This window comes from Phocoena phocoena, chromosome 5 (assembly GCF_963924675.1).
Source record: "Phocoena phocoena chromosome 5, mPhoPho1.1, whole genome shotgun sequence".
Classification (NCBI taxonomy): domain Eukaryota; kingdom Metazoa; phylum Chordata; class Mammalia; order Artiodactyla; family Phocoenidae; genus Phocoena; species Phocoena phocoena.
In genome coordinates this window covers 17,121,426-17,144,348 of record NC_089223.1, presented here as the reverse complement: position 1 = coordinate 17,144,348, position 22,923 = coordinate 17,121,426, and the positions used below count along the sequence as shown (strand labels likewise).

Genomic DNA, 22,923 nt, shown 5'->3' with positions numbered 1-22,923 from the left:
GTTTCAACAACATGGAACAAAACTAAAAAGTGTTGAAGGACTGTTTTGAGTCAGTAAATATTTATAGCTCCTGATACGTTTAGGACCTTGTACCAAGTGTTCTTTAGGATGCAGAGTTATACAAAATGTGATTCTATACCTTGTTCAGTGTAAATTTTAGGAACTTAATTTCCAGTGATCTAGTCAGTGATTCAGTATAGCATTCCTTCTAGTGCTGACCCCAGGGAGATATCAATGCTGCATTTAAATTTGGGGAGTAGGGAACCTAAAAACTTAGTGTGTGAAAGTCAAAAGCCAGATTGAAGCTATAATAGAGTGAGGATGCATGTAAAATAATCTTGTGTTTATTTTTAGTGAATAATGCAACTTTAAAGTACTTTTAATGCACCTTTGTCCACAGGTTAGTCATTTAGAATTCTTTTTGACAATTTTAAATAGTGGTATATATATTTTTTTAAGCAGCTGATTAGTATTTGCTGCAATTGAAGTATCCATGTATAAGCCTACAAAAAGCATATTTGTTCATTGCTATTTCAGCTAGCTTGTGAGTTTCCTTATTTTTTGCTGAGCATAATCAGAAGCACCTAGAGTTATGGGTTTTTTCTGCTTGTCCCACCTTTGAAGGCATTCAGGGAATTTTTATTTATGGAAATTAAGTAAAATATCAGTCATTTTCAGTTTGATATTGTGCGCTTCTCAAGTGTGTGTGTATAAGATCATTTAGATTAAGAAGTGGCTTACATGGAATCTAAAAAAATTATACAAGTGGACTTATTTACAAAACAGGAATAGATTCACAGACATAGAAAACAAATTTATGGTTACCAAAGGGGAAAGGGAGGAGGAAGGGAAAAATTAGGAGTTTGGGATTAACAGATACACACTGTATAAAATAGATAAACAACAGGGACCTACTGTAGAGCACAGGGAACTATATTAAGTATCTTGTAATAACCTATAATGGAAAAGAATCTGAAAAAATATATACGTACATATATACACACGTGTGTGTGTATATATGTATATAACTGAATTACTTTGCTAATACGCTGGAAACTAACACAACATTGTAAATCAACTATACTTCCAAAAAAAACAAAAAACCCCACAACAAAACACACACAGACACATAAAAGAAGTGGCTTACATATACTAAACTTGTTGACAAGCTTGATAGGTATATTAAAGGAAGCATTTTACCTCTTAAGAGGTAATATGGCAAAGTTTTGAACATTGGGATAAACAATACTCTCCTATTCTGTTGGCATTTAAATTGTGGTTAGGTCAAAATTAGACTTTGTGGGTAGATCAAAGTTAGACTTAATACCAGTTGGCGAAGGTGGCAGGCCATCTTGCCTCCAGTGGGTCGTGGTTTTTGGCAGCTTTTATCTTAATTCTGCATTCTTCATTATTGGGGTTTTTTTGACTTGAAGTTCTTTTAAAGGTAAGAGATTTTGGTTTCTTTAGTTAAACTGAAGGTATATAATTTTACTTGTTCTTACATTGTATCTCTTGAATTTTTTAAACTGTACATTAGTTTCATAAATGGAATCAACTTGGACAGTCAGCTGATCTAATGTTTCCTTTTTTTATCCTTTAGAAACATGTTTTGTATTGCAAAGAGTTTATTAAAAGTAAATAAGTCTTAAATACGTGTTGACAAATATGTTGTTATATAATGCCATGTATTTTTGCTAACCAAAGACTATTGATTAACAAGCAGACCTTGCAAATTAATATGCATATTTTTGCTTTAAGAAAGAACCCAGGGGCTTCCCTGGTGGCGCAGTGGTTGAGAGTCCGCCTGCCGATGCAGGGGACGCTGGTTTGTGCCCCGGTCTGGGAGGATCCCACATGCCGCGGAGCGGCTGGGCCCGTGAGCCATGGCCGCTGGGCCTGAGCTTCCAGAGTCTGTGCTCCGCAGCAGGAGAGGCCACAAAAGTGAGAGGCCCACGTACTAAAAAAAAAAAAAAAAAAGAAAGAACCCAGTATATCAAAGTTCATTCATAAACCAAACAAATTTAGTTCTGGTGTTTATATTTTAGATTTCACTTTGTTTTTTACTCTGAATTAAAATTATGCCTAATTATTTGACTTAGAGAAGTCCAGTTTAGAAATAGACATAGTTTTACACACCAAAGTTGCAGAGAATAAAATATTTAATGAATTATGTAACCTTAATCCAATTTGGACAGAAAATTCTATGCAAAAATTTTTTTTTAAGTATTCTATTTAATTTATATAAGGTTAAGAATATAGGAGAAGTACCAGCAGTCCTGGATGTAACAAGCAACCTGTGAAGTACTTGTTCTAGCAATGGTAATTTCTTCTTTTCCTTCTCTGCTACTATTAGAAATTTCCTTGCTCCTCTGGTACCTCTGAGTTGCTCCATTTTTGTCATAGAGAGATTTTTGAGAAGTGGAAACGAGCCTGGATTATAGTCTAATTTTAATATCTGTGTGACCTTGAAGACTGAAATTTCTAAGTCTAGCTGAAAAATGGGAATAAGATATAGTGGTTTTGATTTTCAAATGCACTCTTCAGGGATGAAAATTTATCAGTTATGAAGAACTAGATAGGGGACTTCCCTGGTGGCACAGTGGTTAAGAATCCGCCTGCCAATGCAGGGGACATGGGTTCGAGCCCTGGTCTGGGAAGATTCCACATGCCGCGGAGGAACTAAGCCCGTGCACCACAACTGCTGAGCCTGCACTCTAGAGCCTGTGAGCCACAACTGCTGAAGCCCACATGCCACAACTACTGAAGCCCGCGTGCCACGACTACTGAAGCCCGCGTACCACAACTACTGAAGGCTGTGAGCCTAGAGACCATGCTCTGCAACAAGAGAAGCCGCCTCAGTGAGAAGCCAGTGCACCACAATGAAGAGTAGCCCCGCTCACAGCAGTGAAGACCCAACACAGCCAAAAATAAATAAATTTATTTTTAAAAAAAGAACTAGATAAAGTTAATATTCCATAGGTGTGCTGCATGTAGGTGTATCCATGCAAAGTTGTACTCACCTTTTCCTCTCTTTGCTAGGAGATTTACATAGCCGACTTTATCATTTCTTTGCCATTATTAAGAAATACAAGGCTTATGACCCATAACCCACAGATAGTCTTCCCGCTCCTTACTGTAAAAATCACTAGTGTTTCTTTTAAAGTTCCTGTATGTGCCTAGAGAAAAAAGAAAGGATGGCTTTTGTCTCTTAAGTACTAAGTAGTCCCTTCTAGAACCTGAGAATGTGGTCAGAAAAATAAGATTGTTTTTCCCAGTTGGAACTTTTGATACATCTTCCATAGGAACAATAGGAAGCTGTAGTTTTGGCTTACTGTGTTCAGTAAGTTTCTATGGAATTATGACAAATTATGACCCAGCATTGAATTTCCAGGGCTATAGATTTAGAGTTCTAAGCAACTGAATAAAAATGATACTTTAAACACAGTCTGTAACAGTGATTTTTAATGTAGGTGATCTTTATATCTTAATAATAGCTAACACAAAGCACTTACTGTATGTCAGGCACCTTACTAAGTGCTTTACATATATTTATTCATTTAATTTTTAACAGCAAATCGATGAGGTAGGTATTATTCTTATTTCACAGTTGAGGAAACCAAGGCACGGAGAGATTAAGTAACTTTGTGTGACTAACTTGCCCAAGATCACAGAGCTAATAAGTGGTGGGGTGGAGTTCAAACTAAAGCAACCATGTTCCAGAGTGTGTGTTCTTAACCATGACACTGTCTTTCCCATAGGCATTTAACGTGTGTTCCTTGTGTGACTTGGAAAGATTAATTTGATAAACTTAATAGATATTTTGCTACAGCTCTAAAAGAAAATATGTGGTCATTTATTTTTAGTTTCTGTTGTACTACAGTGTTGGCTAACTGATATCCAAAGTATAGAATCTTAAGAAAATATCACCAAGAAGAAAATATCACCTTGGTGTCTAAATTTGAGGACTAAACAAGTAGTTATACTGGCCATACTGGTCCAGAAGTTTGTGCGTTGATTTCTAAAGAAAGTGAATGGTCACTCTTCTTCTCCCCCTTTTCATTTGGTTTCTGGACCTGTCAATTCATATGTTTTGCCAGTTAAAATATTTTGCTAGTGAAAACAGTGTAGTGAAATTGAAAAAAAAATTGCAAACGTGGAATTTACTCTCATCTACCTTTGTACTTTTAGTAATTTTGGTGAAAGGTCTGGCAAAGAGTCAAGCAGTTGTTTTGAAAAAGTTTCAGTTGTATGTTGCTAGTCTTAAAAGCTAAATTATTTGGGGAAGGTAGAAGTAGTAAGACCATAAGATTTCTCTGAAACTCATGTCTTTGCAGTAATCTTTACTTTTATTTATTTTTATAAATTTATTTATTTTTGGCTGCGTTGGGTCTCCGTTGCTGTGCGCAGTTTTTCTCTAGTTGCAGCGAGTGCGGCTACTCTTCCTTGTGGTGTGCAGACTTCTCATTGCGGTGGCTTCTCTTGCAGAGCACGGGCTCTTAAATGCGCAGGCTCAGTAGTGTGGCTCGCGGGCTCTAGAACGCAGGTTCAGTAGTTGTGGCGCATAAGCTAAGTTGCTCCACGTGTGGGATCTTCCAGGACCAGGGCTTGAACCTGTGTCCCCTGCATTGGCAGGCAGATTCTTAACCACTGCACCACCAGGGAAGCCCTGCAGTAATCTTTAAAGCTAAAATGTCTTTAGTTACATATTTTAAATGTGTTCATACAAAATGCTATACAGAAATTAGAAATTACAGAAATCTTTCTGTGCTCTGCTTATTACAGTGACGGTCAATAAGTTTTAGTATTTATGTGAACTAATATTAGTATTGCTATAAAAAATTCGGGGTTTTACATGGGTCATCTTAGGGCAACAGCTTATGTAACCACAGTCTGATAACATAAAGTATTAACTAAGGTCAATATTTTAATAGAAAGATAAAATATCGTAGTTTTTTGTAAATCTTAATATTGTGGGATAAATACTTTTTATAGGTGAGAAATTCATATTTCAAGTGATTTTTTTTTAATTTTAAAACTTTTTAAAATTAAATTAAAAAAAAGTTTCTACCGAGGTCACATAGTTCCTAAGTGAGAGAGGTAGAACTCCAACCCAGGTCCTATCTTCAAGCTTTATTACTATACTTAAAAAAAAAACTAAAATTCAACCAAAACTAAAATGTCCAACTCTTTGCCTTCAGCAAAACTCTTACCTTATGGATAAAATTGATGCATAGGTCATCATTATACACAAATAAACATAAAATCATATCTGAAAGGATGTATCAGATGGTTTATGGGTGGTGGCATGATGAGATTAGGAGTGATACATTTTATTTTTTCTTTTAAACTGGTGTGACGTATTTTAAGATAATATTTAGTAAAATCTCTTTTGGGCTTTGGTTTATAGATAATGGTATTTCAGCTTTTTTAAATAGCTTTTTTCTTGAAGATGAGTAATAAATGCTCATGTTCCAAAATTCAGATGGATCCTTTTAGCAAACAGCTGGAGCCTGTGACCTCATTTTCAGAATAATGTTTTTAAATTAAATAAAATACATAGGATTACAAAGGAAACTAATTATATTGAAGTACAGTAAGGATTAAGTGAGTTAACATGAAACATTAAGGGTGCTGTCTGGCACAGGCAAAGTCCTGTCTTACTGGTGTGAAAAACCTATCTCCTATCTATTTTCTCCAGTCACCTAGTTCTCCTCTCCAAAGCATCCAGTGTTAACCAGTTTTTTTGAGGATTCTTCTTAAAAAAGGCTGTCCAAGAGAACTTTCTGTGATGATGGAAGTGTTCTATATTTGTGCTGACCAATACAGTAGCCACTAGCGGCACTATTGAGCACTTGAAATAAGACTAATCCAACCCAGGAGATGAATTTTAAACTTGTATGAATTGTAATTTTTAATTAATTGAAATTTAATTCCATATGTAGCTAGGGGATACCAAATTGGACAATGTGGCTGTATACATATCCTATACAATGTATGTATATACAATGTATGTATACATATACATACATACAGACATATCCTGCTGTATACAAACACATGTTATATTATAACTTTGTAAGGTACAACTGAATATGACAAAGACCAGTTTGGTTGGGCAAGTTATTTTTTAATTTTATTCTAGAAAATGTCTCTCTGTATTTTAGTTTTTAATTTTTTTCTCTCTGTATTTTAAACTTTCAAAGATAATTATTTGGTCTTGTATGGACAATTAAAATTGTCCTAAAATTACAATTGTCCTATGACCTTGTTTTGCTGTTTAAGAAAATATGTGTGTGAATAGCCCATTGTATACATTGTCCACAACTCAACTTTTGTACAAAAGAGTGTACAATGAAGTCTTCTCAAGCTGATCCCATCCAGGTGGATCACTTCTAGGGGCAACCACCATGGTCAGTTCATATCTTTCTGTAGAGATTTGTATTCAGTTGGCCCCCCATCCATGGATTTCCGTCTGAGGATTCAACCAGCTGTGGATCAGATTTTGGAGAGCTGTCTGTACTATGCCATGTTATATAAGGGACTTGAACATCTATAGATTTTGGTATGTGAGAGGATCCTAGAATCAGTCCCCCACAGATGTTGAGGGACAACTATATATACAAGCAAATATGATTTGCAGTTGACTCTTGAACAACATGGATTTGAACTGCATGGCTCCACTTATACATACACGGATTTTTTTCACTTAATACGTACTAAAGTACTATGTGATCTGCGGTTGTTTGAATCTGCAAATGTGGGACCTTGGATGAGGAGGGCTGGCTGTAAAGTTATGTGTGGATTTAAGACTGTGTAGAGGGTCAGTGCTCCTAACCCCTACGTTGTTCATGGGTCAGCTGTATATTCTTTCAAAAAAATAAATGGTAGCCAACTCTTTACACTATTCTGGCACATTGTGTTTTTCACTTAGTAATATATTTTTTAGAGCATTACATGTAAACACAAAGCTTTCACTTTTTTTCTGATGGTATGTATTAACATGGTTTGGTCTTAAAACATTTTTCTTTCTATACTGATGAACATTTGCTAGGGTTCAATTAAGGCATATAAGTATATTCAAGTTTATAATATTCCTGTATAGATTGTAAAAGGGAATGTGATCGTTAATTTGGGGAATTATAGTACCGTTTGTGTTTATTGGTGTGGCTATGTGATCCATACCAGGTGAGCCAAGGACTAGGTGATAAATTGAACAATTAGAAAGATTGGTAACTACTATTATTATTTGAGAAAGGCAATAGAAAATTTACAGGTATGGAAGATTGTTAGTTATGCCCCCTAAAGAATCATACTTCCCTGTATCCATACCTTTGAGTAGTCTACAGCCCACCCCCATCCCCACTGGGCTTAGCCATGTAACTTGCTTTGGAACCATTTGCTATTTCAGTACTGTGATGAATAACCCTTTACCTGTGTCATTCTACACATGGGGTAGTATATCTGTAAGGTGAATGTTTTGGCAACAAATTGAAAATTAAAAAACTGGTCAAATAAAACACTTCTGTGACTCTTTTTGTCCATCATGCTACAATTGTTTTTTTGTTGTTGTTGTTGTTAGAGATCCTCTCTTTTCTAATAGCGAGATGCTTATATGTAGAAAAAATGTGAAATACATTTGTACGTAAGTTTTAGAGTAATAACCTGAAGACCCATGTACCCATCACATAAGACAACATCAGTACCTCAATTTTTTTTTCTTAATTTTTATTTATTTTTGGCTGTGTTGGGTCTTTGTTGCTGTGCACGGGCTTTCTCTAGTTGTGGGCAGCAGGGGCTACTCTTTGTTGCGGTGCATGGGCTTCTCATTGCAGTGGCTTCTCTTGTTGTGGAGCATGGGCTCTAGAGTGCAGGCTCAGTAGTTGTGGTGTGCAGGCTCAGTAGTTGTGGCTCACGGGCTTAGTTGCTCTGCGGCATGTGGGATCTTCCCGGACCAGGGCTCGAACCCGTATCCCCTGCATTGGCAGGCAGATTCTTAACCACCGCGCCACCAGGGAAGCCCCAGGACCTCAATCTTATACTCTTTGATCACATTTTCATTTCTTTGCCTCCTTCCCTACTCACTGTCCTGACTTTCATGTTAGTCATTCCCTTGAATTTTTTTTTTTTTACAGTATAATTATCTTTAGAGTTTAATCTCCAGTGTGCATATCTTTCAGCTAAGTATTTTAGTTTTGAGAAACTAAAAACTTAGATGATGTGTAGGGAAAGAGTGGTATTGCTACTGTTACAGGTAGGTTCCTAAGATAAGCTGAACACCATTTCTGGGTTATAGTTTGGCTTCAGCTTCCTGGAATTTTTACTAGAGCCCATCTTGGGAAAACGAGTGGGCAAGATCATGAACATGTTCTGGGAAACAAAGAACTCTACAGTTATCTGCTGGGGCTGTGGTATGGGCCAGGCAGAGCCTTCAGTTAGGAGAGTGGTCTCTTCGAGTGAGCTGCTCTGTATCTTGTTTAAGAATAGGTTAATTCTGGTGTGAAATTCTGAGCTGTTCCAGGGAGCAGGGCACAGAAGAGGAAAAAGGAGCTTTGTTAACATATATATATATATATATTTTTTTTTTTTTTTTTTTGCGGTACACGGGCCTCTCACTGTTGTGGCCTCTCCCGTTGCGGAGCACAGGCTCTGGACGCGCAGGCTCAGCGGCCATGGCTCACGGGCCCAACCACTCCGTGGCATGTGGGATCTTCCCGGACCGGGGCACAAACCCGCGTCCCCTGCATCGGCAGGCGGACTCTCAACCACTGCGCCACCAGGGAAGTCCATGTTAACATATTTTTAAGCTGAGTTACGGGTACATAAATGTTCAGGCCAGGGACTTCCCTGGTAGTGCAGTAGTTAAGAATCTGCCTGCCAGTGCAGGGGACACAGGTTTGAACCCTGGTCTGGGAAGATCCCATATGCTACGGAGCAACTAAGCCTGTGCACCACAACTACTGAGCCTGTGCTCTAGAGCCCTGCGAGCCACAGCTACTGAGGCCCGTGTGCCTAGAGCCCATGCTCTGCAACAAGAGAAGCACCGCAATGAGGAGCCCATGCACCACAACGAAGACTCAATGCAGCCATAGATAGATAAATAAATTTTAAAAAATAATAAATTTACAATTTAAAAAATACCAAAACAAAAAAATGTCCAGGCCAGACACATGGCAGTCGTTTTTTAATAAAAGGTACAATAGTAAGCCTCTTGGTCATAACAGCACATAAATGTAGCCTGAATCACATTGCTCCAGTCTAGACCGTTGGCTCTCTATATCTGGTGCACACCTGTCTTTTTTGGATCTCTTTTGACTATGTTCCTTATTTGCTCTCATATGACTTCTGTGTTGCACTCCTCTGTTTGCTGTATCTCTTGTTTTCCTCTTATTTGGTTACTTGTTTCACTTTGGTGGATCACATCTTCCAGAACTTTTTTGAGAAAAGGTACATGAGGGTTATTAAAGATTTTTGAGACTATGCCTATTGAACAATATCATGTCTGTAGTTTGGCTGGGTGTAGAATTCTTTTCTTCAGAATTTTGAAGTTCCATGGTCATCTTCTCTTGTAACTGTTGATAACTCAGGAATTATTCTGATGACTCTTATTTTTTTTTTTTTAATGTGACCAGTTCCCTTCTACTCAGCAGAAATTTATAGAGTCTTTCCTTGTCCCCATTTCACAATGACATGCTCTAGTATGAGTGTTGTCATCTATTGTGCTGGGTACTTATTGGACTTTAATATAGCAACTCCTGTCCATCACTTCTGAGAGATTTATTGGTGATTTTCCTCTCCCGTTTCTCTTTGAAACAGTTATTCAGATATTGGATCTACTGCAGTGGTTCGTTAGTGTCTGCGAGCTCTGATGCAGTCTCACTCTCATTTAAATTTTGCTCTCATTTTCCATCTCTTTTTGTTTGGTTTTCTGGGAAATTTATTTTCCAACCTTTTCTGCTTCATAATTTTAATTTCCAGATGTTCTCTCTCTCTGGTCTTCTGAATGTTCATTTTTATAGCTTCCTGTAATTGTGTGCATGCAAAATCTTAACATCCTTTTGAGGATATATATAGGTACATATTTTTAAAGGCATTTTCTATTCCCTGCCTGTCTGTTACCTCCAAATTGCTTATTTTCTTTTTATTCTTGAACTCATGGCAGCAAGCCTAGGGACTTGGAGTAGGGGGAGGGGATGGAGGGATCTAGTTATTTCCCGAACAACTTTCCCTGGATTCTTTTTAATTTACTCCCGTCCTTCACTCCCAGTTCTGAAAGGTGCTGCCAGGAATTCCATCTACATTCCAGTTCTTTTTTTTTCTGCTCTTCCCATGGTTGTGGGCTTTTTTTTGGGGGGGGGTGGGTAAATTACTATAGTTTTAGTGGGGTTTTGAGAGGGAACAGAATTAGAACCATTTATTTTTTGAAACATTTGAGTGTCTGTCATGTGCCATGCACTCTTGAGTGCTTAACCCACCTCTCTCTTAACCTAAGAGTTCCTGGATTACTGAATATAAAAGAAATAAAGAACTAACACTTATTACCACATTTTAAAAGTAACTTTTTGTTGCATTCTAGTGGTAGTTTTTTTAGTTTTTCTTCAGGCAAAAAACGCCAGGAATAATAAACCTAGCAAGTTCTTTGCAGCATTCATATACCCAAATGCCAGAGCCTTCAAGTGCCCAGGAATTATAAACCCTAACAGTTAGTTTGCAGGATTCATAAATAAAAGCAGTACAGCTCTGAGAACTACAGTGGAGGACTTTAATAAGTGAAGAATCACTTAATCACATAATTTGCTTTTGAAAGAGTTAATGTTGGAAAGATGTTAATTTTTCCTGAATTTTATGTGTAAATTCAGTATAAACTGAGTCAAAATGCCAGAATCTTTGCCAGTGGGGTGGGAAGCTACACTTTATTTTTTTGAATTTTTAAATTTAATTTATTTTTTTATACAGCAGGTTCTTATTGGGAAGCTACACTTTATGCTGGGGTTCTCAAGCTGGCCTTAGGGCTGCTTTTGTGTGGCCTGCTAGCTAAGATTTTTTTTTTTTTAATTTATTTTGGTTGCATTGGGTCATGGGCTTCCTCTAGTTGCGGCAGGTGGGGGCTACTCTTCATTGCGGTGCACACACTTCTCATTGTGGTGGCTTCTCTTGTTTCGGAGCACAGGCTCTAGGCGCGTGGGCTTCAGTCATCGTGGCACGCTGGTTCAGTAGTTGTGGTTCGCAGGCTCAGTAGTTGCGGTGCACAGGCTTAGTTGCACCACGGCATTTGGGATTTTCCCGGACCAGGGATCGAACCAGTGTCCCTGCATTGGCAGGTGGATTCTTAACCACTGTGCCACCAGGGATGTCCCAAGAATGGTTTTTATTTCAAAAAGTAAAACAAAACAATGAATAAGTGATAGAAGTTTACCAGCCTAAAATATTTTACTCTCTGGCCCTTTAGAGAAAAAGTTTGCAAGTTTATTTGAAAGAATAAACAAATGAGAATTAGCAGTAAATTTTTGAAAAGGAGGAGAAAAGGGGAATGGAGAATTTGCCTTACATGGAGAAAAAAACATTATTCAACAAAGGTAACTTATAAAAATGTGATATTGGTGCAAGTGGGAACTGACATCTTTGGAACAGACTGAACAGTCCAGGAGTAGAGTCTCTGTATATTTGGGCTTCAGTATAATTTTGTTAACAATAAATTTGGAACGTTTAGGTCTGTATGAAGAAAAAATCTGCAATCCCAACAACATGTTCTCTGGTTAATATTTTGCTTTACTTGTTTGTGGATTCTTTTTTCTCACCATGACTCTCTTTGTGTCTATTTCTTTTCCTTTGACTTTTTTAGAGCCATTTTAGGTTCACTACAAAATAGAAAGGAGGGTACAAAGCGTTCTGATATACCTCCTGCCCCAACATCCACAGTGTCCTCCACAGTCAACATTCCACACCAGAGGGGTACATTTGTTACACTGGATGAACCTACATTGACATGTCATTATCACCCGAAGTCTGTACATTACATCACGACTCACTCTTGGTGTTGTATATTTTGTAGGTTTGGACACATGTGGAATAACACAGTTAGCATTATAGGTTTCATACAGAGTACTTTCACTGCCTAAAAATCTTCTGTCAGTTCATCCCTCTTCCTCCCTAACCCCCAGCAAGCACTAATCTTTTTGCTGTCCCTGTAGTTCTGTCTTTTCCAGAAATATAGTTCTTATCATATAGTTATCATACAGTCTATAGTTTCTTTTTTTAAAATATTTTATTTTTTATATATTTATTTTATTTTTCTATATATTTCTTTGGCTGTGTTGAGTCTTCGTTGCTGCCTGTGGGCCTTCTCTAGTTGTGGCGAGCGGGGGCTACTCTTCGTTGTGGTGCGCGGGCCTCTCATTGTGTTGGCTTCCCTTGTTGCAGAGCACGGGCTCTAGGCACGCGGGCTTCAGTAGTTGTGGCACGTGGACTCAGTAGTTGTGGTGCACAGGCTTAGTTGCTCCGTGGCATGTGGGATCTTCCCAGAGCAGGGCTCAAACCTGTGTCCCCTGCATTAGCAGGTGGATTCTTAACCACTGCTCCACCAGGGAAGCCCAGTAGATAGCCTCTTAAGCCTCCTTTCATTTAGTAATATGCATTTAAGATTCCTCCATGTCTTTTCACAGCTTGTTAGCTTATTTCTTAGTGCAGAATAATATTCCATTGTCTGGATGTACCACGTTTATTTGGGACTGGTTAAATTAAAAATAAAGTGCCCTCCCCCACAAAAGTAAAGTTCTCATTATTCAGTCCTGACATCTTTTTTCTGTTTTTATGTTAACATTTTTAAATGATTTTCCAAACATCACTTCTAGTGCCTGTATTATAAACACCATGATTTATCTGTTACCTTTGGTCGTATTTTTTAATATATATATTGCCTTTAGTTTTCCTTCCTGATATAAAATATATAAAGCTTTTATTGTCCTGACAGTTCTTTTGAAGAAATCTCTTAAAAGTATAACTGGGTTAAAGAGTATATAAGTTTTTATATTTGGAAGTTTGGATGGTTCATTAACTTAAGTGAAAGGATATAGTCATACTCTATAAACCTGGGGACATTTGAAACAGTGACTGTAGTACCTGGTTTTCTAATTTTTAAAGAAATATTGGTGGATTTCTTTTTTTTTTTTTCTTTTGCGGTACGTGGGCCTCTCACGGTTGTGGTCTTTCCCATTGCGGAGCACAGGCTCTGGACGCGCGGGCTTAGCGGCCATGGCTTACGGGCCCAGCCGCTCTGCAGCATGTGGGATCTTCCTGGACCAGGGCACGAACCCGTGTCCCCAGCATCGGCAGGCGGACTCTCAACCACTGCGCCACCAGGGAAGCCCGGTTGATTTCTTTTGAAAAATGGTTTAAATACTTGGAGAATAAAAGGATAAATCTAATTTTTTTATTAAACCATAGTTTACATTGAAATTTTAACTTTTAACATTACAGAACTTTAAAAAAACTAACACATGGAATTTAAAAAGAATTAAACTGCTTATTTGTTTAGCTGACATGTTAAAATTGACTTTAAAAAATATTTATTTTTTTAATTGTTTGATTGCACCGGGTCTTAGTTGTGGCAGGTGGGCTCCTTAGTTGTGGCATGCAGACTCTTAGTTGCGGCATGCATGTGGGATCTAGTTCCCTGACCAGGGATTGAACCTGGGTCCCCTGCATTGGGAGCGTGGAGTTTTAACCACTGTGCCACCAGGGAAGTCCCTAAAATTGATTTTTTTAAACTAATATTTAACCAGTATCATTAAATTTTAGTTATGCTTTTCAAAGTTTTAAAAGGAATAAACTTTAAAAGAAGCAGCAGTTAAATTCTTTAAAATGTTTGCCTTTCAAATTGTAATTATAAATCTTTAAAGAATGAATGAAATAGAAATCATCATGTTACGGGAACCAATATAATTTTGTGCAATGTAAATGTTTGTCCTAACATCATTTTAATGTTATTTTGAAGCACTAATTTTTACTTTTGTATAATGTTCAACTTATATAAATTTCTCCTTAGTTATTTAAGAAATGTGAATCTTCTGGTAGCCTTTGGTTTAAGTAGTATTGACATTTAAATTTCATTGTTAACCTAATCATTCTTGATCATACATGTTTGTTATTTCTTATGTCTCTGTCACACTTCCTGAATTTGTAGTCTTGTCCTAAGCTACATTAAGATGTGCAGAGTAATTTGGTTGACAGATATTAGTGTTCCTTTAGGAATTAGTTTATTTTAAATGTAACAAGATGCCTACAAGTCTTTCTAGTTTTAAAATTATATTCTAGAAGATAAGAAATTCAAATGTGACCTATAGGAATTTTTTTATTAGGAGAATGTGGTTAAGTGTAATTTGCTGACTATCCAGAAATACAAATTTTTAGCTGTAGCATAGCAAATTTAACTCTGTTCACTTAAAAGTCTAGGGCTAGTCATCAGTTTTAGTCAGATAATTACTATTATTACTTAAATAATAAATTGAACAGCTATAAAATTTTGTAGTAATTTTTAGACACAACACAATTTGTGCAGATGGTCAAAGCTCTTCCCTCTGTACCTCAGCTTTCAATATTATTGTTTAGGTGTCATATTATATTAGTAAAAAGGAATGTTAAAAAGTACTGTCTTGAATCGGAATTGATATATGGGATCTCACAGTCTTTACATGAAAAATAAATTCTCCATTTGAGCAGTGTTCTAAACTTAAAAGGTTTGTATTTTGCTGAATCTACATATGTTGTTTATCTACTTCGGCTTTTTGGTTTATGGCGCAAAGGTCACCAATTTGATCCTTTATTACAGACAAGGAAGAAGACCTGCAAAATCCACAGCTGCACTTTTCCTGATGAGTGATGCCAGATTAGCTGGTATTCCTTTACTATAGGTATATTTGAAAACTGACACTGAAAACAGTTGGTTTAATTATTTGTGATAATTTTCACTGTTTACACCAGATTTTTTTTTCATTCCTTACAAGGCAGGTGGTGAGGCTTTATTTGTTTTTGTGTACTAGTTAATTAATTATACTAATTTACATATGGGAGAGTGCTGGGAGAAATGTATCTTTACTAAAAAGAGACCTGGGAACTGAATGTTTGGATACTAAAAGGAAGAGTAAAGTATCCTGAAGTCTATTTACATATGTTGTATTAAAAAATAATCTTCTTAGAGTTAATTATTTGTATCCATAAAAGGTAGCTTTTATATATGCTTACCTGTATTTCTAAGATATTTTGATCTCATAGGCATTTAGTACACTGTCTTGCATAACATAAAATCAGTATAATCAATCATTGGTATTTACTTGCTTTTTCCCGTAGTAGTGGGATTGTGTGTGTGTGTTTGTGTGTGTGTGGGTTTGAAGAGTGACGTGTACCATTCATGCCTTTCTTCTAATTTATTGGCAGTGGCATGCACTTGGAAGATAGTGAAAGTGTTGAGCCTGAGGCTGTGGTACAAAGCATAGTACATACTGTAGGGTTATGCTGCCTGGAAAGAGTACCTTGCTAACAATATATAATTTATTATCCAATTTGGGGCACTTGTCAGAGTGAACCAGGGTTTTAGTAATAATAATTATGCTGAAATGACAAACAGGTAAAATTTGGACACATAGTATCCCTAGCTATGAATCTTGACAGTCCTGCAATAAAATGTAGACTATAGATAAGACTTGTTAACTTCCCAGGGCTTAAATTTGAAGAGTGGAGAGAGTAGTAGTTTCACAGTATTGTGAAGATTGAATATACTGAATAACGTATATAAAAATATGCAGCCCGTTGCTTGTTAGTAAATGCTTAGTAAATGTTACCTATCAAGTAAAAATTCATAGTTTGGTAGAAGTGTGAGGATTGGTGTTAACCACTTTAAAAATCATAAAACACTACCATCTTTTCCTGTTCTTACTTTGCTAACCCTTCTGTTCATTTTTTCATATCTTTAATGCCTTCAGTTTACTGAAATGTTGGGTTAGTAACTGGTAGAGATAATTGTAGCTGCCTTGGCCATAATAGCATTTATATTTTTATTAAAGCCACAAATGGTCTTTGCCATTCAGCTAAAAAATAGTGAAGCAAGGAAGGGGAAATATAAGGAAGTGCTACTGGAGATGGGTTACCAATAATATTGTTATCTGTTATTTGGTACTATGGTGTTTTGCCCCACCAAACCATATATCTGTGAATGGCAGAGTTGGGATTACAACCTGGGTAACATGGCTCCAGAGTGTGTAATCTAAACCAGTGTCTCTCATACTTCGGTAGAAAACTAGTTTGTTTTGTTTTTAAACAATTTCCAATCTAATGTTTTGTAAAATGATAACAATAGGATAAAGAGATGAAAAAAGGCATACAAAATGTAAGCCTGAATTTTATATTATTAGTTTGAACAGACATAAATATACTGTCAAATTACCATAAAATTTCTAAATGTTTACTTTCCATTTCTATACTTGGTTGTAGACTAGAACCTGCAGAAGGTCTGATTTTGAGTGCTTTAAACCATTTTTAGTGCCAGGGAACTATTGATATTTGTGTACTTTTTTGTTTTTGGCTGTGCCGTGCAGCTTGCCAGATCTCAGTTCTCCAACCAGGGATTGAACCCGGGTCAAGGCAGTGAAAGCCCAGAATCTTAACCACTAGGCCACCAGGGAGCTCCCAGTATTTGTGCATTTCAAATGAAGCCTTAGGTGATTGGTTGTCATGAGGGGAAGGCTCCTTATATTTCTACGAGAGATAGTTTGTGTGTTAGGGCCAAGGGTTGCTAAGAAATCTTGAATGTTCATAGCCATGGAAAAAGTACACCTTGGTTTTGGAATTTAAGCAGTGTAGATTTGAACATGGCTAGAAGGAATCTAAATTTTGTAGTCAGATTAGAGAAAACCCCACAGAACTGATGCTAGGTCCGGGAAATATCTAGCTTTATACTCTTAAGATTGTACCACATGGTTAATAATTGTGACTGATACATTTGCTGATTTTTGCAGAATGCAGTAAAACTGCTTGAAATTTTTTGCAGCTAATTGTTAGACTTGTCCCACCCTTGCTCGACTTTATTTCTTCCCCTTCAACTTTACTTTCTTCTATTGGTGTGACAGCTACTTAGCCCTGGGACCATGAAATTATATTGTACATTAAAAAATGTTTTTAAATTGAGATTCAGTTTATTTACAGTGTTGTGTTAGATTCTGGTGTACAGCACAGTGATTCAGTTTAATATATGTATGTATGTACTTCTCCATACTCTTTTCCATTATAGATTATTACAAGATATTAAATATAGTTCCCTGTGCTATACAGTAGGACCTTGTTGTTTATCTGTTTTATGTCTAGTAGTTTGTATTTGCTAATCGCAAGCTCTTAATTTATTCTCCCCCTCCATACAATTTTATTTGAGTCTCATAAACTCAGCAAATCCAAAACCAGGTTTAATAACTTGTACTTAAACTGGTTGTCTCTTCTATTCCCTTACTTGTTATTTGTATTTAATCACTTTGACCTGTTAATTAGTGGCTTCCATTGCTTACATGTGGAAAGGTACAGTTTTAGCCTGACCTTTGAGGCCTTTTACAGTCTTGCTCCAGCCTACCATTCTAGCTCTATCTTTGGTTTCATGAACCCTCACTTTCAGACTCCCTGGTTCATTACTGTCTTCTAGGTAAAACACTGTACCATCTCATGGCTTTACTCGCCATTCTTCCCACTTGAAAAACTGTGGTTTTTCACTTGCAGATTGTTTTTTAGGTTAAAATTGTATTTGATTACTTTGAAAGTAGTCATAGTCTTTTTTTTTTAATCTTTTTCTCAATTCACTTTTTCAAAAAATATATTTATTTGTTTATTTTTGGCTGCATTGGGTCTTCATTGCTGTGCGCAGGCTTTCTCTAGTTGTGGCAATCGGGGGCCTATTCTTTGTTGCGGTGTGCGGGCTTCTCCTTGTGGCTTGAGAGTAGCCATAGTCTTTTAAAGTAGCCTTTCCTGGTTTGGGTAATTTTCGAACCTAGAAGTATTGATAAGACATTGATATTTAAAAAGTAATTTCCAAAGAAAATTGCTTATGGGTGAGACCACCAAGCTGAGAGAGTAGGTAGAGGGATGTTGTGGGACTTTCCAGTAGAGAATTTTGTTTTTAAACTGGATGTAGGGAATTCCCTGGCGGTCCAGTGGTTAGGACTCTGCGATTTCACTGTGGAGGGCAGTGGTTCAATCCTTGGTTGGGGACTGAAATCCCGCAAGTCGCCTGGTGTGGCCAAAACAAAAAACAAAAAACAAAAAACTGAGTGTAAATTTAAAACTACTTTACTGTCTGCCTTGTAGGAAGCAACCATAAAAATGACAAGTTTGTAAAAAGTTCCCATATAATGTGATAACCTTGTTTATTGCTTCTTTGATGATCTCATATAATTAAAAAATATCTAATTAAATCCATTTTAAACATATCCCGTGAAAACACCTGTTAAGGGTTTTTAGGGAGAATTTTGTGAAGTTGGTGCTACAAGTATCCCATAGTACTCCTCTTCCGACCTGTTTTTTGGTGATCCTAAGTCTTAGATACCTAACTAGTTAAAGCCTTACAAAGAATTTTAAGAGGAGATATAATTTCAAAAATACTTTAATTTTATTTTTAAAGTCAATTTATATTAAAAGTACTTAGCAGGGCTTCCCTCGTGGCACAGTGGTTAAGAATCCTCCTGTCAGTGCAGGGGACACTGGTTCAAGCCTGGTCTGGGAAGATCCCACGTGCTGCGGAGCAACTAAGCCCATGTGTCACAACTGCTGAGCCTGTGCTCTAGAGCCCACAAGCCACAACTACTGAGCCTGTTTGCTACAACTACTGAAGCCCGCACACCTAGAGCCCGTGCTCCGCAACAACAGAAGCCCACTTGCCGCAACAAAGAGTAGCCCCCGCTCGCTGCAACTAGAGAAAGCCTGCGTACAGCAACGAAGACTCAATGCAGCCAAAAATAAATAAATAAATATTTAGCAAATTAAGACAAATAATGAATAATTTGAACATCTATTATAGTTAATTGAGGTTTATGCTTAACTCGGGATTGACCTGAAAGTTTTGTTTTTTTGCCACACCGAGCGGTTTGCAGGACTTTAGCTCCCGGACCAGGGATTGAACCCAGGCCATAGCAATAAACGTGCCAAGTCCTAACCACTAGACTGTCAGAGAATTCCCCTTTCTAGCGTTCTTTTAAAAATGTATTTCATCATTCTTATTTGGCATATGTCCATAATTATAAGTCATTTTTGATCAAAGAATTTTATTTGTTTGGCTAAACCAGGTCTTAGTTGTGGCACACAGGATCTTTGATGCGGCGTGAGGGATTTTTCGTTGTGGCATGCGGGACCTAGTTCCTTGACTAGGGATTGAACCCAGGCCCCCTGCGTTGGGAGCACGGAGTCTTAACCACTGGACCACCAGAGAAGTCCCTGATCGAATAATTTAATATAGCACGGCCATCATTCTGGATATTACTTCTCATTGTATATACTACCATGGATTCAAAAGGTATAGGGGGGCTTCCCTGGTGGCACAGTGGTTGAGAGTCCACCTGCCGATGCAGGGGACGCGGGTTCGTGCCCCGGTCCGGGAAGATCCCACATGCCACGGAGCAGCTGGGCCCGTGAGCCATGACCGCTGAGCCTGCGCGTCCGGAGCCTGTACTCCGCAACGGGAGAGGCCACAACAGCGAGAGGCCCGCGTACCGCAAAAAAAAAAAAAAAAAAGGTATAGGGGATTGGAATTTCCTCATAGAATAGACCACCCCCATAGAATTAATCTGAAAGTTTAAAATAACATCCTACATGGCTATTACTGTTTTGCTTTATCTAAGTTGAAAATAAGAAAAAAAGCATCCTGATTATTTCAGAGTTAAGAGATTTTAAACAAAAAAGTAAAACAAGTTGAAAGAAATGACAGGAAATGATTTTATAATAAGACGTGTCTGAGTAGTCTCAAACAAAAATAATGTTTTCCTTTGCAATAATTTGCAACATAATTGCAGGCTCAAGAAGCTTACAGAGTGGCAGACTTCTCAGGTTGTGCAGTGGTTAAGAATCCAGTGGTTAAGAATCTGCCTGTCAATGCAGGGAACACTGGTTCGAGCCCTGGTCTGGGAAGATCCCACATGCCGTGGAGCAACTAGGTCCGTGCACCACAACTACTGAGCCTGCGCTCTAGAGCCCACAAGCCACAACTGCTGAGCCCATGTGCTACAACTACTGAAGCCCATGTGCCTAGAGCTCGTGCTCTGCAACAAGAGAAGCCACTGCAATGAGAAGCCTGCGCACCGCAATGAAGAGTAGCGCTCCGCTCACGGCAACTAGAGAAAAGTTCATGCGCAGCAGCGAAGACCCAACACAGCCAAAGATAAAATATAAATAATTTTTTTTTTTAAAGTTTACAGGGTGGGGACTTCTCTAGCAGTCCAGTGGTTAAGACTTTGCCTCCCAATGCAGGGGGTGCGGGTTTGATCCCTGGTCGGGGAGCTAAAATCCCACATGCCCCAGGGCAACTAAGCCCACATGCCACAGCTAGAGAGAAGCCCACACAGTGCAATGAAAGATCCTGCGTGCTGCAACTAAGACTCAATGCAGCCAAAAAATAAATATTAAGAAGTACATGCATTAAAAAAATTTCTGTTGATTATGAATGGATTGTTGTGATAAGTATATGACCATAGCAAAATACGACCTGAGAAAATTTGTACTGAGAAAATATGCCCTTTTAATACATGATTTTTAATATTAATGTTTTCATAAGTAATTTCCATCATGAAAATGATTCTGAATCTTACTAGATTTGGTCTGTGCCATGTGAATGAGTATTTTTGTAGAGTATTTGAGTATTTTTTATTCTGTCATGGAAACAATTGGCTATTAATCACCTTTGCTTTATTAAGAGGAATTAAGAAATTCAAATAAGTTTAAAAATTTAAACATCTATTAAACTGTAGATAATAATTTAAAAGGCCAAAAAAGATGGGAATTCTGGCAGTCCAGTGGTTAGGACTCTGCGCATGCCACTGCAGGGGGCACAGGTTCAATTCCTGGTTAGGGAACTAAGATCCCGCATGCCTCACAGTGTGGCCAAGGGAAAAAAAAAATCTAAAAAGGAAACATCAATACTACACTTATATTAAAAACGGGCTTCAAATACTGAAAAGATTGTTTATGGTTAATAAACATATTTTTCAGTGTTTTAGAGCATTTGTCTTAATCTAGCACATTTATATAATATTAAAAGCAAAGACTTTTTAAACTAGTATACTTACTCATACATCTACACAATCATTTAAAGATGAGTAGCTATATTTATTTTAGTTAAAGGAAAAACCCCAAATTATATATTATTAATATAAAGGCTAATATTTCAGCTAACGTAGAATGTAAAATTCAAAGGAACGCTTTTTAAGGAAGTGAACATATTTTTTTCTGAGTTATTACCTGCTTTTAGTTCTTACATATCTAGAGACTTTTGATACCATCTAAGCTTTCCACCATTCTCCTAATGGTGAAAAGAGTAGAATAAGAGAAAAGAAAGGAAAGTACTAAAGGAGTTAGGAAGTGACATTTTGTACCCTATGAAACTTATAATTACTCATACCGTGATTGTCTTTTACATGCTGCTGACGTAAAAGGTGTAAATAAGTGCTGTGAAAGTATGGTTTGTAATGAGGATTGTGAACTTATGAGTATGTTTTGCTTATCATTTGTCTTTTTTTTTTTAAAGATGGTAGCCAATTCTTTTAAATTTTATTTATTTACTTTTTGGCTGCGTTGGGTTTTTGTTGCTGCGCGCGGGCTTTCTCTAGTTGTGGTGAGCGGGGACTACTCTTCGTTGCAGTGCATGGGCTTCTCACTGCAGTGGCTTCTCTTGTTGCAGAGCATGGGCTCTAGGTGCGCAGGCTTCAGTAGTTGTGGCACATGGGCTCAGTAGTTGTGGCTCGCAGGCTCTAGAGCTCAGGCTCAGCAGTTGTGGTGCACAGACCTAGTTGCTTTGCGGCATGTGGGATCTTCCCGGACCAGGACTCGAACCTGTGTGGCCTGCATTGGCAGGCAGATTCTTAACCACTGTGCCACCAGGGAAGCCCTGTCTTTTAATTTAGGTAAATAAGAGAATTTGCAGTATTTCTTAAGTTTGGGAGGAAGAGTATCTTTTTTCTTTTTTGAGCACCTCACGAGGCATGTGGGATTCCAGTTCCCTGACCAGGGATCAAACCCGTGTCCTCTGCATTGGAAACTTGGAGTCCCAACCACTGAACCGCCAGAGATGTCCCAGGAAGAGTATCTTTTATTCACACATCCAACCTCACAAATCCATATATACCCAGTCCTTTGGTAGGACCATCATTATTATGTTAAACTACACAAGGCATCATTATTATTATTCCTTTAACCTGTTAATAGTTTTTCATATGTTTACCCACGCATTTACCTTTTCCAGTGATTTTCATTCTTTTTTGCACTTCCATTCTCTTATCTGGGAACTTTTCCCTCTAGCCTGAAACTTTCCTTTGGTGTTCCTCTTACTTTGGACCTTGGGTGTGAGAGTGTGTTTGTGTATGTGTCTGTGTGAGTCTGACTTGACTTCTCTATTTCTGAATGATATTTTTCCTAGGCACTGAATTCTTTTTTCTTTTTAAAAATATTTATTTATTTATTTGGCTGTGCCAGGTCTTAGTTGTGGCAGTGGGATCTTTGTTGTGGCGGGTGGGATCCTTAGTTGCAGCATTCGAAATCTTTTTTTTTTTCTTCTTTTTTTTTTAGAGAAAGAACAGTTTTATTTACGACACTGTTTATAGTCACCTTTCAGCATCTCAATATTCTAAGATAGTATATAATGATTTACATAATTTCTCTCTATGACATAATTTGCTTCAAAAATCTTGCTTC

The 22,923-nt window shown here is 37.6% G+C and overlaps 1 protein-coding gene across 1 annotated transcript in view; it reads left to right on the top strand.

Moving 5' to 3' along the window:
* EIF4E (eukaryotic translation initiation factor 4E) overlaps nucleotides 1–22,923 on the top strand; it is a 46,917-nt gene that overhangs the window by 935 nt on the left and 23,059 nt on the right. The gene's annotated exons all lie outside the window — the stretch shown is intronic.